Raw genomic sequence first — 16,921 nt, forward strand, 5'->3', positions numbered from 1 at the left:
GGTTGGTTCACAAAAATCAATCTTCGGAGGCCATGCATCTTAGGAGGGCCTCCCACTCCTTTGATGTTGAATGACATAAGAGTCATTTAAAACCCTTGGAAGAGGGCTTCTAAGCTTGAAGCGCCCTCAATGATTCCAGAGAGATAGGGTTGTTATTTAGGAGATCATCTTGTAAGGGGGGATTTGAAATGAGGATTTTACAAGCAATTTTCTTTCGTTGAGAAGGAGCAGACTAAAAAGAGGGGATTGGGGTGTCATTGGGAGGAGGAGGTGTCAAATAGGGAGTATATGAGGGAATAGGAATGACATCCAGATAAGAGATGGTCGAAGAATATAGAACCCCAAAGTCAAAAGTCCTAATAGACACCCTCGGTTGGTGGATAGTTCATGGGAGGGGGCCTCATAAGCTACACAAGGGTTTTGGCTCAATCAAACACCATGAAAATGGTTGAATAGAATAGAAATAGTTTCCCCCATTCATGAAGAATAGGGTTATGGAAAACAAGGGGTGCCACCAAACACATCACCAATGAAGAAGATATAGAAGCCACCTAACCATACAAGATATTAACATCTTCTTCAAAGAGTGAGGAAATGAGCTTACTAACCATGGAGTCGATTATCTCATGTGTCAAAAGAGGCGGTGGCAAGGTAGAAGCAGGAGTTGTAACATTAAGAATTGAATCAGGTTCAAGTGCTACTACATGAACATCTAAATAGGAGCATATCAAATTTCTCGCTACCAAGCCCTCACCCTCTAAAACATCCACTTGTGAAGCCACATCCCCATATACAGTTGGACTAAAAAATAAATGACCAGTCCACTGGAAACTAAGTGAACCCTTGGAATCCTTAGTGAGAGAAGGGGATAAGGGAAGTGTTGATGAATCCCCGACAAACTCCTAGATATATTTTGAGCCCACCATAATACACCCTAGAGGAGAAGCTACTTCCTTAGAATCGTCAAATGAGACCCAAAACTCAACAGATAAGGGTTTTGTCCCATAGGCATACTTATAATGACATAATACCTTTGGATTCTCGGTTTCATGATAGGAAGTGTACCTAAATGACACCTTCCAGTAATCTAGATGTTGACGGAAGGAGGAAGTACCTAAAGAGATATTCACTTCCTCTGGTAAGCCCAACACTAATTCAATTTCAACTAAAACCCAAAGAATCACCTTGTTGAAACCCACTAAAGACTTCTAGTCAAATTAAATAAAACTTCCGATACAGCTCGCCACCCTAATGACCACGTGCTTCATCCATAATTCCAGAGGGAACCCAACCAAATTCAACCAAAAATATTGAGACTTAGGCATGTCCACTAGTGTATTAAAACCCACACACCATCTCTGCAACCAGAAATACCCTCTATCGAGAACCGATGCCAAATTAAGGATTTTTAAGGGATCTCCCTTTCTCAAGAAGTGGAAATGAATCCACTTATTCATTAATATATTAATAGTCAAGTAGTAACCTAAAATAGGTTTCCAGTGTTCCAGGACCTAAGCTTTTAACAAAAGGAGAGAAAGGGATACATAATAGAACCATTCCATTAGTGCACAGGCCCCCAAGCTTGATGCTTTACTAATTTCGACGTCGTAGCCGAGAGATAAAAGAGGTTTTGCATAGGAGGGTTTCAATGGATTAGACTTCTGAACATGACTTCTGGATGAAGATGATGAAGGTGTAACATGCAAGATAGTATTTACAGTGTTGGAGGGAGAAATTTCAAGTGGAAAACCTGAGTTTAGGGTAGTGGCCCCATCCTCTGACTCCATCTAGAGAAAGCAACAGACCATAGAAAAATGTTTGGGTCTCGAGCACAAAAAGACAAAATAATAAGCCTAGAAGAAGATCCTTGAAAACAAAAGGTCAAAGGGAAAAGACGGACATAAAGAAACCCTAAAGCCTCCTCCAACCAAGCTCTAGAGCACATAAAAAGACAAGGAACCTAGAAAAAAAGCCAGACCCTCTTGGAAAAAAAATAACCGCATGAGAGCTAAGCCATACCCAAGAAGTATTGACATGAACCAATGCCTTCAGCTACATCAAAACTATTCCATCAATGATAACCAATTCATGCCCTACCTTGTATAAACCATTCCATCTTCAAATCCTCAGTCCTTACAAAAACCCTCCATTTCAAACGTTCTAAGCTACCCGAAAATAAATCGCTATAACAAGTGCTTCCGTCTATCGAAGTATGAATTATATCGGAGGATGGAGCTTGTTAGAAATATGAGATCAATTAGCCTCTTCCTAATACAAGGTGAATCAAGCCCATGGAATGATCAATGAATCGACAACTGCTTCTCGCATTAATTATATGGTGCATCCATCATCTTATCATGTAGACCATCAATCTTCACATTTTCTCTGGCTAATTTTATAATTAGTCTATAGAGTTTGATCTTTACGCTTTCTCTAGCTGATTTTAGAATTAATTTGGAGATTTTGATCTTTACACTTTCTCTAGATGATTTCAACAGATCTATGAGATTGGCTAAGGTAATAGCAATTATTAAGATTATATTTTCTATCAAGAACTTTTTTAATAATATAAAACAAGTAATAAAGTGTTGAACTAAGAATTTTGATTTAGTCAAATCAAATGAGATGTATAGACTTGTTAGAGTATGCAAAAAATATAATTTTTTGTTGGAATATAAAAGAACTTAGAAATTGTGGTTTCCAAATCTTTAAAAAAATTCACCAACATATGTTACCTAAGAATTTTTTTTTGAAAGTAATATCATATTTTGATTCTAGTTGGATTTGGATTATACATTCAACAACCTAATGAAACATACATAACCATAATTGCAGTCTAATTATTTTATGCATATTTTTCACTCAATTTTGATAGGGATTTGTTGGAGTGGAAGGTTTGAGTTGCATACTATGCACAATCTAAGTGCCTTAATAATTTTTAATGGCCTTCATTGCCTTCAGGGTTTTTTATGGTGTTGAATCCATTTTTGTATTCAAAAATGCAATTGAAACAATGAAAAATTACAATCTTACAAAAAATTGTATTATAAAATTCCAAAAAACAAAAACATAAAACAATTAAATTGCTAAAAAATGATTAAAAAATATTTTATTAATTTAAATAAATAATAAAAAACCAACTTAAGTAATTTATTACAAATAATTAATTTAATAAAAAATAATAAAATTTAAATAAATAATAACGATTTAGATATTTCCATACTTGATTGAATTGTATAGTATGTACAATTTGAGTGTCTAACTAATTGAATTGTATAGTATGCACAATTTGAATGTCTTGAATATGTTTTACAGTGTTAAATCCATTTATATATTCAAAAATTTAATTTAAAAAATAAAAAAAATATAATCACTATATCAATTTTATAAAAAATACATAAAACAATTAAACTATTATAAAATAAAAAATAACAATTTAATTTATTTATTAAAAGAGTCATCCATCTCCCACCCCCTCATCCTCTCTCCCCTAGTTAATTGTTGTGCACCTCCCCTCGGTCTCCTCACGATGAATTAGTTCCATAGGTATGGTCACGCTTACCTTCTTCCATTTAAAGAATAAAACGATACGTTGTGTTGGGTGGTTTTTATAAATAAGAGTTGGGCAGTCATTTGTAGTCAATGATATGTTGTGCTCGGTGGTATTTATAAAATAGAATTGGGCACTATTCAATGTTTTTGGAATTTTATAATATAATTAATTGCAAATTTTAATTGAATTTTATACTAGTAATTGCACCACATGTTGCAAAGGAAAAGTCGTAAGTCGATAGCCACAGGCGCTTCACCGATAAAACAATACCATATCACGTGTGTCCATATTAGGGTATAAAAAATGAGGAAAAAATGAAATAATATATTGAGCATATTATAGGGGGTCAATATTTTTTATATGTTGTATAGCAATATGTGTATTATAAGGTATTGTTTATGCAATGCATTGGCCACGCGGTGGCAAAAATAAAGTGGGTTGGAGAAATAGAGGTTATAGAATATTGTGGGAGTATCGAGAGTGGGAGGGAGATTTGGGGATGAGGGTGAGGAAGGTAGCATTGATGGCCGGCAACACTCTCTTGGTTCTGTGGAAGTTCTTTATCAGATTGAAAAGGTCTGCTTTGATGATGTGCCAGCAAGCTTTGAAGAATTCAATTGTAAAGCCATCTGGTCCAGGGGCTTTGTCAGAGGCCATGGTGAAGACGACTTCTTCAATCTCCTGCTCAGTGAACTCTCTTAAGAGAAGGGAGTTTTGCTCCTCCGTTACTAAGGGGGGAATAGCACTAATGATTTTGTTGATAGCTTGGGTTCTATCTTGATTGGGCTCAGAGAGCAGTGACCTGAAGTATAAATTTAGTTCGGATCCTATTTGCTCTCTGGTTGAGACCTTAGCACCATCATCTTTTTTGAGGGATAGAATACGGTTGTTGGCTCTGTGCTGAATGGTTGATTTATGGAAGAAGCTTGTGTTTCGTTCCCCATGCTTTAGCCACTGCACCCGTGATTTTTGTTTCCATAGCAGCTCTTCTTGTCTTAGCCTGTCTTCCCATTGCTTTTGGAGGTTTGATTCCTGAGCTAACCTGTCCTCGTTAGGCCCGTCCTTGATCATTGATTGTTGGAGGCCTGCCATTTTTTCCTCAAGCTCTTTTTTGGCTTGAAAAATGTTACCAAATGTGTTCTTGTTCCAGCATTTGAGCTTGGTCTTAATGCTCTTGAGCTTTTGCTGAAATATGTACATAATGTTGTCGCTCTTTACAGAGGTTTGGGTCCACCAACTTTGTATATTTTGCATGAAGGTTGGGTGATCTATCCAGAAGCTTTCGAACCTGAAAGGCCGGTTTTGGGGCTTGATCATATTGGTGAAGTGCAGCTGTACTGGCCAGTGATCTGATCCCCCAATGGGCAGAATGTTGGCTTCCATGTCTAGATTCTGGAGCATGATGGATTCCGATATGAGGAACCTGTCAAGCCTTGATGCAACCTATCTATTTCCCCCTTGCTTATTGTTCCATGTGTGTAGACCATTGACTGTGGGAACATCAATGAGTTTAGATGCTGCTATGAAGGTACTGAAAGCTTCCGCATCTTTATCCAATCTTCTTAGGCCTCCTTTCTTCTCCGCTAGGTTGGTGATCATGTTGAAATCGCCACCTAGGATCTAGTGGTTGGCACCATGGTGTTGTCTGATTTCGTTCAAGTCTTCCAGCATCTTGAACTTCTCCTGAATTCGTTGAGGTCCATACACATTGGTGATGCATATCGTTTGTTGTGAGTCTGGCATGTTGAAGATGACTGATAGCGAATGCTTAGTGGACAGAGCATTCTGCATAAAAAGCTTGTTTTTGTTCCAAAACATTAGGAGCCCTCCTGCTTGCCCAATGGCTTCTGTGCTTGTGCATTGAAAGCCTTTTGCAAATAGTTTCTTGAGCGTTTCTATGCCGTTGGCTGAGCATTTGGATTCTTGTAGTAAGACAAGGTCTGGAGATTGCGTGAAAAGACGGTTTTTGAGGATTCGTCTTTTGGAGGTGCCATTTAGCCCTCTGATATTCCATGTTGTTATCTTCATTGAGAAATCTTCGGTGTGGATAGGACCAGAGCCCTCATTTTTCCTTCATTGATTAGGCGCCTGCCGAGTTCTTGTATTTGTTGCTTTGTCGATTTTCTCCCCCGTTTTCTTCCTGGACCTTTCGGCTTGTATTGGTCCAGGTCTAGGTTGGCTTGGATGCCTGTTTGGCTGCTATCTCCCCATTGCTTTTTGGCTGCATTCTGATTAAGATATTCTAACTGCAGGTATGCCATTTCGATTTTCTCCAAGTGTTCCTGGGGAATGGCATTCACTCCCTGTTTGGACCATTGCTCGGTGACCTCCTGGAGATCCAGGTCACCCAGGATTTCTTCCAGGGGATTGATAGGAGCAGTTGAGGGCATCCGATTTGGATGAGTTTCTGTGCAGGGAGGGGTATGCAGAGGATCGAGGCTTGTATCGCTGTGGTCGGAGTTGGGCTGTGGGATTTGAGGCTGTTTCTCGGTTTGGGGATGGTCCGAGCTTGGGATGGAGATGATTGAAGGGTTAGATGGTTGAGACTGCCTGGGTGGATCTTGAGTCGGGGGGGCATGGGATTCCAGAGGGTTTTTGAATGGATCAAGGTTGCCTAGAACTTCAAAGCTATTTTGTTGGGTGGGGATTGGGTTGGAGGGGTGTTTCAGAGGATTTTTCCCTTTCTGCTTTTTGCTTTTCCTGGCAACAGGGATGTAATCTGGGGACGGGTTGTCCGCCTTGTCTGCTTGGGGTTGAGGTGGGGGTTGATTTAGGGGGCACCCATGACTAAGATGTCCGTGTTGTCGGCATTTCCTGCATCTAAAAGGGATATTTTCATAGTCGATGGACTGCTTCCAATGAATTCCTTTGTGGATCAGAGCAATATGACCTGGGAGAGGTCTTGAGACATCCATATAAACACATATTCTAGCATAGGCAGTGTATTTACCTTGAGATGTGAGATCTGAAGTTTTGATGAAGACGCCCAGCTTGTTCCTGATGGCTTCCAGGATCCGCTTATTCCAATAATCCACCGGCAAGGAGTAGAGTCTGAGCCAGACTGGAACTTTTGTGAAATCTTCCTGCTCTGGAACAAAGTTGGGCTTCCAGTACGTTATGTAGAGTCCTGCCGAGTTGTAGAAGTATGGGCCTCCTTCGAAAGTGCGATCTCTATCTTCCCTGTGGGTGAAGATGACCGTGAAAAAATTCCTTGCTCCTAACTATAGTTCATAGTTCCCTTTGGGCTTCCATTTCTGGTTTATCCACTAGCAGAGAGCTTTTTCATTGAGTCTCACTCCCATGAAGCGACAGATTAGGGCATGTTTGCACATGTGATCTCTGTATTCTTCGATCCATGGGTCTTCGATGATTAATGAGGGTGTTTCCTTCGATATCGGTTTGCAGGGGGATGATCCTGTTGCTCCGCTTTGGCTGGGGATGCTTCTCTCAGCCGCAGATCCATTGGCTTTCGAGGTATAGTTTGCCGCCGGAGCTTTGCCTCTGTCCCTGGATCGGGAGGCTGATGAGGTGAAGGCGGGCTCAGGAGGGAGGCTGCCGAATACGAAGGGGCCGAAGGCTGGGGGGGTCGATCCCCCCCCCGAGGGTGTTCATGGAGCGTTGCGTCTAGGGTTTAGTTGCAGGAGTGAGCGTTGCAGACCGAGCTTCCAATCGTTTTGCTTTGAATCTTTCGATTTAATATGCAAGAGGTTATCATTATATAAAATTGGAAGAAAAAAATGTTTCTTATTTTTAACTATCTGACAATTTAAATTTATCAATATTAATAAAAAAATTAGTAATTTTTTTTAAGATTAAACTCATGAAATATCACTTTTTGTTTGCTTTTTTTTCAAGTTGTTTGTGATCCTCTAGGCTTGACCTATGGCTTGAGAAGCCACGACCAAGGAGCATCTAAGTCTTCAAACTCACACGGAGATCACACCTAGTCTGGGCCACACCAGCCCTTAGCTGACTGGATTCTTAGCATGTCTCTTCCCCCTAGCACAAGGCCAAAGCACCCCCCGTGAGGTTTGATCTTGGATCGCCTTGCTGACGAGGCCCATCCTCAATTGGTTATGCTAGTGGGACTTAACAACTTATGAAACATCACTTAATAGAGAAAATTGCCTTAAAAATTTAATCAAATTACACAATCATAGATTGAATAAACTAATCAACTTAGTAAATATGTTTAATTAACATATTGTATTTTGTTGGACAATAAAAAATTAGCCTCAAAGAAAAGTTAAACATTATATGGCATTAAGGGTTAGGACTTTTTCTAATCACAGCCTAAATTAAAAGATTTCATGAAATTAAAGTTAGACATTATATAATAGTCTTAAATTTAAATGTGATATATCCCAAGTTTATGTTAAAATATAAAATCATTAATAATATTTATAATCATTATTATACTCATAATACATTATATAAAACAAACAACAATGTAACATCAACATGATATGAAAAAATATAATATACACAAATGATATGCATACCAAATATACATATCAATATACATGTCAAATATACATCTCAATAAAATCAATGATACATTTGGTTGACCCTAACTATGATTGAACTTAAAAATCGGTGAATCATCTACAAAATACGGGCCCCACAAAAGTACGAAAAGTGGACCTAGCTCATATACAATATATCTACAATTAGGGTGGTGGGAGTTCAATATCCCCTTGTAGGAAAATTGGTGCAACTCCCTCTTCTGCTAGTTGGGCTGGTTGACCTCTCACCACCACCACTGTTGTGGAAAGTACATGCCAAAAAAGTGGCCACTATTTAGCAGTGGGAACTACTTCAATCATCTGCATCTCATCTGCAAAAGTACCTGTCTCCCCCATGTCATGTAATTCCACTAAGATTATGTCAAATCATTTCCACAAATATCCCGTCTACATTAGAATTTCCACAATTTCTTGTCTCATATTTATTAAAATATCCTCTATATATCTCATTATGGAAGGCCTTTCCTCTTGGTTATGAGATCCCATGAACCATCCCAAAAAATCAACCTTTGAAGGCATCATCTGCAAGACTACTAAAGGCCTTAATGCTATCACATACATACTTCCAACCAACTCCTACCCCTTGGGTCCAATAATTTCACATCATCACAATAAGCATGTTAGTCACTCACCACTATATAATCTACAAATGAACTCAAGTTAAACAGAAAATATATGAATCACCAAGTTAACTCCATTTCTCTCAAGGAAGGGGGACAATATATGTATCTCCCTAAAAATCCATCTTGGCATATGGACAATGGATCATCACAACTGGTATCCTGTGTTAGCACTCTAACAACTCTCATGTAACAATAGTCCTTGCATAAATTGGTACAATCACCTCCCCCCAACGATGCATCCTTGACTCTCATAAGCCCCTATTGATAGTGCTAGAAGCTGCCAACAATAAGGGGGTCTCCCCAGTATGAACTCCTAATTATACCTCACATTGTTTGGGATAGGATCCACATCCAATATATGGGCCCAATGATCATTATGTTGGCTTTAAGGATATGCCTTGGTTGCAATAAATAACACAAGAGATCAAACACATAAATTTGAGGTTAGAAAGTGAGTAAGCTTTGTGAGACACCAATTGCAATGCATAAAATGGTCTTCCACGGAAGGGAAAGAAAGAGTGAGCCTCTAGAAGAAAATTAATAGTATTGTCCTAAAAGAGACACACAAAATCAAGAAAAGACTCATTAGTTAACCTAAAAAATAGTTCACAAGATAACAACAATCATGAAAGAAAATAACAACGCAAATTCAACAAAATATATACCAAAGAAACGAAATAGTTCATTATCTTTAGCATGTATGAAATAACATATATTGAAACCATTAAAATAATAGTCTTACAACATCCACGATAAATGTGTTGGCTAGCTTTTGATGATTAAGTGAAAGTTCCAAGTACATGATTACAATGATGAAACGCTATCCCCAATAGTGGAACATGAAGATACCACTTGCGTCTCCAAAGAATGATCTTGTCTCCTATGCTAAAATAGAGAAGTGAAGGCTCGCTCTCCAAAATTCCAATCCATTTACTTGAGTTATGAGGGTTTATTTATAACAAGTGAGGTGACCTCTCACCTCCCCTTGTGACTCTTGACCTTCCTTATGACTCTTGAGCTTACAATTGTCTTTTAGCTTCTCATTAACCTTTGACCTACCTAATGACTCTCCATATTCACTATGTGACTCACACTTTACAAATTTTACACTCTTACTATTTTCGAAATACAAAATTGCAATAAGACAAAATTACAATAGGTCAAAATGTGGTTATTTGCCATAACACAAAATAATACATCATGTATAAACTTATTGATCCGGATTTAAACAAGAATGCAAAAAATTATAGATATAACCATACATATAGAGATGAAACAGAAATAATACTTCATTTCATTACTGTAAAATACTGAAATATGCTTACAAACAGAAATGGAAATAAACTAGCTAGGGCGATGGTAGCTTATCTCTGAGAAGAGATGTGGCGGCTACATGCCTCTAAACTGTGTTACAATGAGGCTCGAAGGCATATTTATTGTTGAGAAACAATGGAAAACCCTAAACATCCAAAAACCTAACCCTAGAAGATGAAACGCCAAACTGTGGGCCCCGTTTGGGTAAATTGGTACATCAACTTCCCGGGGTTGTAACTTTGGCATACGATCTCCATTTGACGTGCACAATATCTCGTTAGAAAGATCTATCCGAGAACTAAAAATTTGGGAAGAGAATCATTGATCCATGTTGCTCCCAGTTTTCCCAAAAAATCGTCATTTAGGGCCTCAAAACAGCTCTGGAAGTTCAGGACCCGAAAAACTGCTAAAAATAGTAAACTGTGCTACAATTAAGGAAACTGAAAAGCTGAAAGAAACAATGGTGGGGGTCCAAGTGGACTTGGCAGGTGGCCACCAATATCCACCTGGATCACTTATGGAAATGGTAACTCAGTGATAGTGACATGTAACTTTGTATTAAGGTATTGGTGCCAAGCTTTGTACTCTGCTGCTATGTGCTCAACCTTCACTGGTGGATCTGGATTGTATCTGATTTTTCCCTCCAATGCTTTTGGATATATGGTCTTGGAATCAGTTTGAATGGTGCTCAAAAAAATAATTAACTTCATATGTATCTTTGTTGGCATGGTCACATATTGCAGAATAGTTTCTTTTGTCACCTCAAGCTCATCTTGGATGGTCACCTATTTGATGTTGTTCAATAAATATTCTATTTCTTGTTTGATTGTGCTCCTGCTCTTTAGCTCTGTAAATGTACCAACAGAAGGAATCTTGTGCATCCTAACCAAGGAATCTAATCCATTATACACTTGTGAATATGTTGTTATGGTGCTAGTAACAAAAGTATGGACATGCTCATAGATCTATAAAAACACCCTGATCTCTACCCTATTTGTTTTTCCATCATGTCTGCTCTTTCTAACCAACACTGCAGGCATATTCAGATATTTGGTGCCCCAATCCACGATCACATTTATGGATGTGTAAGTTGTCTTCGGGACCTTCACCACCTTTTGTGACCCTTTCTGCACTTCATGTAGGAGCACCACTACCTCATGTAGAGTGTACATCTCATCATATAATTGCTTCATAGTATCTTCCAAAGGCTTGATTTTGTCAAATATTGTTAACTTTAATTCCTTTCTACTAGCAGTAGTGGAAGACAACCTTTGGTTCTTGAACATGAGATGATCCACCTGTTGCCCTGTTGAATGCAATTCCTTTGCTAATTTTCTATTTTCCCTCATCAGGTAATCAATGTTCTCCTTAGCGTCTTTCGTAAAGGTTGCATTCGTTGTTGCAACTTCTCTTGGATTATTCTTAGTATTCAACACAATCACCCTTTATGTGTTAATGGAAACATGGTGGTGAAGGTCATTCAAAAAATAACTTCTTCTTTCCTCCATTATTCTGCTCTTTAGTTAATCGAAGGTAAAGTTTGAAATATCCATGACCCTATCATCTGGTGGAGGAACTATTCCCATCTCGTTGAATCAGAGATGTCCACCAGTAAGAGGTGGAGACTGATAGCTTGATTTCTCTACAATTGGCATGATATCTACTTCTTGAGCATCATCCTAATGTTCATCATCCACCTACTAAGCATGCATATCCTTTTCCTATCTCCTCCTACTTTCTTATTCTTCTAACAAATTTTTCCTTTCTTCTTCTTCCCTTTTATTTTGCAAGGCTTCTTCCTCTTATTTATTTCTAGTCTCCTCCTCCTTTTTCTTTTTCATCTCTTCCTTCCTTCTTTGCTTGTATTCCATTTTCTTCTTTAGTTGTTCTTCTTTATGTTTCCTTTCTTCCTCCTACTTGTGTTTGTTAGGCCCCTATACTACTAGTGTAACCCCTTATTGTTATTAGTACAACCCACTTATTATATTTATGTACCCATGTAGTGCCCATATTGTTACTATTGTGCCCCATAGAAGCCCCCTATTGTTATTATTATGCCCTTACATTATTGTTGTTATGTCGGCTCTGATTATGTTATGACCCCTTAGACTCCTATATATAGAAAGGAGGTCTTTTCATTTGTGTCATCCAAGAATTGTTCATTTATGTAATGTAAAGGAGGTTTCCCCCTCGAAGAGGCTGAATTCTAAGGTGTTGATCTATCTTTTCTATCTTTTCTTGAGCTGGTTTCATAACATTTGGTATCAGAGCTTTGGATTCTAGGGTTTCGCTGCTCCAAATAGGTCATCGTGGAATTTTTTCTATAACTTTTTTTTGCGACATTTCAGAAGCTAAAAAAAAACCCATTTGAGAAAAAATCGAACTAAACCTCGGGTCCGAATTTCAGAGCTTTTCGTGCTATATTTGCGGAGATATGATCTGAGGAAGTTGGTCTTTTTGCAAACTCCTGAATTACATTCCAAACAGGTGACCTGGGGAAAATAGTCATAACTTTCTCTCTGAGTATCGGATTGAAATTTTGTAAGAAGGTATAGAAATAGGACGGACTGTAGTTTCTCGTAGATATTTTTCAGAGCCAAAGGTCGAAACAGTGACACGTGGCACTTCATACAAGTTCGCTCTTCTGGAAAGGTCTATAATCAGGTCATCTTGGGAGATTGTGCATAACTCTTTCTTGGAGAATCCAATTTGGATCTGACTGGTGGCATTAGAAAGAGGACACAGAGGTCTACTACAGGTCACAATTTCAAAACTTAAATATCCAAAAGTACAGAGTTACAGTCGTTTCAAGATCAAGCTCCTAAAATCAAGAAAAGGCAAGATGAGGAAGTTTGATGGAAATGATCCGGTAAATTGGATACTTCAGATGGAGCAATATTTTGATCTACATGGTGTACCACTGTTACAAAAGGTATGTATTGCATCTTCATTTTTAGAACCGGATAAATTTTTATGGTATGAAGGGCTTTGTTCTCGTAAACAACTTGTTACGTGGTCAATTTTCACGGAGGAAATGATAGCACATTATGAGGATACAAAGAGCAACACCTTCTTTAGAGAAACACCACAACAATTGGAAAGAGTAAAAGGGCTTTGTGACATAGTGGAAAGCAAAATTATGGAAACCAGGAAGCATACCCCTCACAACTATAAAGATGGAAGTGTTGTTTCTCCTAGCCTTCCACAACCTACAAGGGTTACACCACAACAATTGGAAGAGAAAAGAGAAAAAGGGCTTTGTTACAATTGTGATAGCAAATGCACTAAAGGTCATAAGTGTGCTGAGAAGAAATTATTTTACATAGAATATGAAAAGGAGGAAGAAAAGGATCAAGAAACATCAAAAGAAGAAGATATACGCCAGGACCCCACCCCAGAGAAAGAAGAAATGAATCAGACCATATCTTGTAAAGCATTGGCAAGAATTACCACTCCTCAAACTCTCAAGATAGAAGGACATATCAAGAAGAAAAAGGTGCAAGAAGTGAAAGATCACATCGAGAAAGAAGAAATGAATCCAACCATATCTTGTAATTCATTGGTCGAAATTACCACTCCTCAAACTATCAAGATAGAAGGACATATCAAGAAGAAAAATGTTCAAGAAGTGAAAGATCACATCGAGCATCAAGAAATGAATCTGACCATAACTTGTAAAGGATTGGAAGAAATTACCACTCCTCAAACTCTAGAGATAGAAGGACATAACAAGAAGAAAAAGGTTCAAGCAGTGAAAGATCACATCGAGCATCAACAACAAGTTCTCCAAATTTTAAAGGATAATGCCACTTCGATGCAAAATCAAACGAAACAACAGGTAGATCAACATCGTAGTGAAAAATGTTTTGATGTAGGTGATTGGGTATTTTTACTGCTACATCTCAAGCAAGCTATTTATGAGAAGGAAATGTTGGCAATACTACATGCACTTAAAAAATGGCGACCTTGCCGAATGGGAAGACTCTTCAAGGATGAGGATGTGAAAGCATTGTTTTTTGCTATTTCTATTATCCAACCAGATTGGATAAACGAAGCAAGGGATGAATGGAAGAAGGATGAAGAAGTATGGCCACTTATTCAAAAGTTGCAAAAGATCCCAATTCAAACAATATTGCTAGAAATTGAAGAGGAAGTAAAAATCATATTGGAACCTGGATCAGTCACAGAAACAAGAACCCGACAGCTACGAATCGATCAATTCCAGAGTATCTCATCAAGTGGAAGAACTTACCCGTTGAAGATTCCACATGGGAGGACAAGAATTTTATACAGAAGCATCAAGAACTACTCAAGCGTTGAGGACAATGCTTTTTGAAGGAGAGGGGCATGTTAGGCCCCTATACTACTAGTGTAACCCCTTATTGTTATTAGTACAACCCACTTATTATATTGATGTACCCATGTAGTTCCCATATTGTTACTAGTGTGCCCCATAGAAGCCCACTATTGTTATTATTATGCCCTTACATTATTGTTGTTATGTCAGCTCTGATTATGTTATGACCCCTTAGACTCCTATATATAGAAAGGAGGTCTTTTCATTTGTATCATCCAAGAATTGTTCATTTATGTAATGTAAAGGAGGTTTCCCACTCGAAGAGGCTGAATTCTAAGGCGTTGATCTATCTTTTCTATCTTTTCTTGAGCTGGTTTCATAACAATGTTCCTCTTCATGTTTCTGCTATGCTTCCCATTTCTACTCCTCTTCTTGTTGCTTCCTCTAAGCTTCTTCAAATTCCTTTCCTTGCCTCTCTGCTTCAATTGCACCCTTTGTATTAGGATCAACTTTTAATTTTCTTCTCCTCTCTCCTACAAGATCATGCATGATCTTCCTCTTTGGGTTAATAACGCTATCTTGAGTGGGCCCTTCCTGTTGGTCACCTTCTTGAGAAACGTCTAGTACATGAGTTGTGTTAGAAGGGCCTGCCTCATCACTTGGTCTAGTTTTTCTAGAAGCATTATATCAATTCTTAATATTTTCCTCATCTTTCAGAGTGATAGGAACATATGCCCAAGCGAAATGTAGCTTAGCACATGTTGTTTGCATACTACCCTAGGTTCATATCAGTGAAAACTCATTTAACCGAACCTAAGGCAGCTAAGTTGTACAACTTCTTCTTCTACCGCCTTTAGACTCTTCAGCTCATATGAACCCACCTACAAAGGAAGGAGAGGCCATGGTGACATATTCTTCTTCTACAAAAGTTGTGACAGTCTTGAGCAAAATTGGTATCCAAACTCCTCCATGATCACCTTATCAGTCACACACTTCGATATATATGTGGTGACTTTTGGGAACTAAATACTCTGATATAGGTGCCTTGGGAAGAATCAAACCATTCTGCAACTTCCATGACTGCTTCTTTCACTTGATCAATCATGCAAGGTGCCTCTTCTTCATAAATCATTTGATAGAGCGCAGCAAAGAAGTGCTCAACTAGTTTTCCATGAACTCCCCTGTAATTGAATTTTGAGAGTAGCTTGCAATATATGTTGATAGAGAGAGATTGTTATGGCCAATTCCGTTCTAGACCTGGACACTCATTCCTTGCATAGATTCCATCAAGTAGGTATGCGGACAAGAAGAATTGTGTGTTCCCATGTTTTGCACTCTTCTTCGCCTTTGATACATTGATATGTAGTTGTTAGGAAGTATGTAAGAATAGTTGAATATCTTCCTTTCTATGACTATCGGGTAAAGCATGTAGATCCATCCTTCTTCACAAAACTTGGTGTTTTCTCATCCATACAGTATGTAGAACATTGCCATGAGGTACTGGTAAACATTATTTAATGATTTGATCCTATGAAACTTGGTTGGTTCCTTTCACCATGATCTAATCACATCTTTGGTATTCAAATAAGCCCAAGTTGCATAACACTAAGAATTGAGATAGACTTCTGGCTTAGGTAGCTTGTAGTATGCACAGAGATCACGTGGTTGATGTGTTGCGAGAACTTCCTCACTCATACTACTTAGGATCATGTTCTTAGAGTCTAGACCCTACAATATCCATTTGATTGCCTCTAAACATGGTAATATTGCATACCTGCAAACAATTTTATGGAATCTGGATCTCTTAACCTTGATGTAAACTTCCCTCTCTTCAAGGTCCTTTGGGAACTCCTCCTTCTTAAAATAATATTTTATGGTCAGCCATGATATAGTGGTGGACTTATCCACAAAACACCTGGTATCTGGCGAGATAGGTGGCCCTGATTTGGAACTCTATTTAGGACCTTAAATACTACTTTCAGTGACCTCCTTAGCTAGTGTTTGTCTTGTAACTGGAGGCATGGTGTAGGTAGAGGATGTAAGGCTGCTAATGTTCTGATTGGTAGCACCTGGAAGCAGAAATGCACTCATGGAAACATAGTTTTAGTTCCTTAGATAATCACCTAATATATCAAGCTATCATACACAACAAACACTCACTGAGAGGAAGGATTGCAGAAATCTTGAGCACAAGAGGCCATCTCGAGGCAAGAATGACCTAAATGGTCACTGGAAGTGCACACTCCAAAATGATGGAGAAGAGATATTGTGCATGCTTGATCAGCAGAGGCAAGGTTGAAGGCTTGAGGCCTATGATTGCGCAATGCATAGTTGATGAGAGAGAGAGGGATCCTTGACTGTGCAATTCCCATCAACAAAGGACAGAGGGTGACTAAATATTGGCTACAAGTGTGCAATACTCAGTTGAGGCTAGAGATTGAGTAGTGCACAGTCACAAAGGGAAAGGGAGTAACCACTATTGACTGGAATTGTGTATTATGTAGTTGAAGAGAGAGAGGACTTGGGAGGTGTGCATGTCGGATTAGCAGAGAACAAGGCTTGAGAAATGCACAGTTGCAATAATGAAGAGGCAGATCAAGTCAAAATT

The sequence above is a fragment of the Pinus tabuliformis genome, chromosome Q, assembly GCF_031772625.1.
Source record: "Pinus tabuliformis cultivar Carrire ecotype Pingquan chromosome Q, CPIR1, whole genome shotgun sequence".
In the NCBI taxonomy this organism is placed as follows: Eukaryota; Viridiplantae; Streptophyta; class Pinopsida; order Pinales; family Pinaceae; genus Pinus; species Pinus tabuliformis.